Source organism: Takifugu flavidus, unplaced genomic scaffold (assembly GCF_003711565.1).
Source record: "Takifugu flavidus isolate HTHZ2018 unplaced genomic scaffold, ASM371156v2 ctg267, whole genome shotgun sequence".
In the NCBI taxonomy this organism is placed as follows: domain Eukaryota; kingdom Metazoa; phylum Chordata; class Actinopteri; order Tetraodontiformes; family Tetraodontidae; genus Takifugu; species Takifugu flavidus.
The window spans coordinates 43,690-45,468 of record NW_026621916.1 but is presented as its reverse complement, the minus strand read 5'-3'; the positions used below and the strand labels follow the sequence as shown (position 1 = coordinate 45,468).

The 1,779-nt window shown below is 44.2% G+C and overlaps 1 pseudogene; it reads left to right on the top strand.

The window, feature by feature from the left end:
* Nucleotides 1–1,160: 1,160 nt before the first annotated feature.
* Nucleotides 1,161–1,269, top strand: LOC130520026 (5S ribosomal RNA; annotated as a pseudogene).
* Nucleotides 1,270–1,779: the final 510 nt, after the last annotated feature.

The window sequence follows — 1,779 nt, the reverse complement described above, 5'->3', positions numbered from 1 at the left end:
GAATGACTCATCAAACTTAAGGAACTTTTGTACATCCGTTATTATATGCGAAGTCGCTCCAGTGTCGACCATGAGTCCCCTGTGCTTCAGGCCAAGTTGACATTCACTCACTTTAAATGCGTACGATTGTTCCTCACAGATGTCATCTGCTGCTTGTTTTATGTTATCCTTCTTTTTGCGTCGACACGATGCATCCTTGTGTGTAGAACTTTTCCAATATCCACACCATTGTGTCTTCCTTTCTTGGCGCTCATTTGGACATACACGCGCCTTATGTCCTTTCTCGCCACACGTGTAACATGTAATCTCTGGACATGCATGTCTCTCTCTGCGTCTCCAATCTGAGACAGGTGCAGCCACTTTCATGATGTTGTCCTCAGAAACCGTGCGAAACTTTTCCGTGTCCTCAAAACTTCTTAGCTTTGTCTTGAAGTCGGAAAAAGTTAGATTATCATCTCCTTGAGTGATAGGGATGGAAAATGGTTTATAGGCCTCAGGTAATCCTTTTAACACCATGGCAATCAAGAGCCCATCACTGAGTGTCTCATTAGCATTTCTTAGAGCTGTTATTGCCGTCTCAGCCGGATAATAGAGTCCGTGACACTTTCACTCACCGCTTTCTGCAGGGATGTTGGCTCGGTGTACAGGCTTATAATACGGGGTTTTCCTTTACCGGCATAATGGTCCCTTAATATCTTAAGGGCTTTTCTCCCGTTGTCAGCCGCCTCTCTCATGATAAGGGACAAACTTTTATCGTCAAAAACTGGATCATTTCGGCATACGACTCCTCGTTCTTCAGGATATCCGCCTCCACGTTGTCCGCGGCGGGTTCTTTTAGAAGAGTTTCTTTTAGCCCCAGTAGCCGCATGTGTGCTAACAGCTTCGTCTCCCATAATTCGTAGTTTCGCTCGTCTCCGTCAAAACACAGTCTCACCCATCGGTTACCTACATCTCGCCTGGGCCCATAACCTGTTGGCGCTTGTGGCGCAGTCATTGCGAGGAATAACTTGCGTTATTATTATTCTCGACGGAGGAAGAAATCACACCTATCACTCGGTCGTCGTCGGACCGGAACTAACACGAAACTTTATTGACAAATCCACATTTATACAGAACAGTGCAGTGACGTATGAGATCACATGTCAACAGTGACAAAGCAAAATGGAAGCCATACCACCCTGAGAACGCCCGATCTCGGAAGCTAAGCAGGGTCAGGCCTGGTTAGTACTTGGATGGGAGACCGCCTGGGAATACCAGGTGCTGTAAGCTTTTTGCACTCTTCCACTGGGTCAGCAGAGGCCGCCAGTGTTCCTGATAATTATCCAGCCAGATGTAATTCACTGCTTAAGTACTTCTAACATTGAGATTTATGTTGCACTATTGTACATCGTTTGACATTCAATATTTTATGAGTGTGTGTGTGTGTGGTGTGTGTGTGGTGTGTGTGTGTGTGTGTGTGTGTGTGTGTGTGTGTGTGTGTGTGTGTGGTGTGTGTGTGTGTTTAAATAAAATTGAATTTCCCACTTTGGTCCACACTATTGTCAACATTTCTGTCTTCAACAAAAGCCAACTCAAGGCGGCAGATTCCTGAATTGAAAACAATATCTAAAGAACTCAAGTATCATACTAACAACACTAATATTCCATCTGTCTATCCCCAACTGAATTAACTCCACACCTATCTCATCAGATTATTTGTAACAGAATAAGCAGATAACGTAGCATTTCCCTGTTCATATCTGCTACTTGCAATTTAGAATTTGTCAATAAAACTATGCT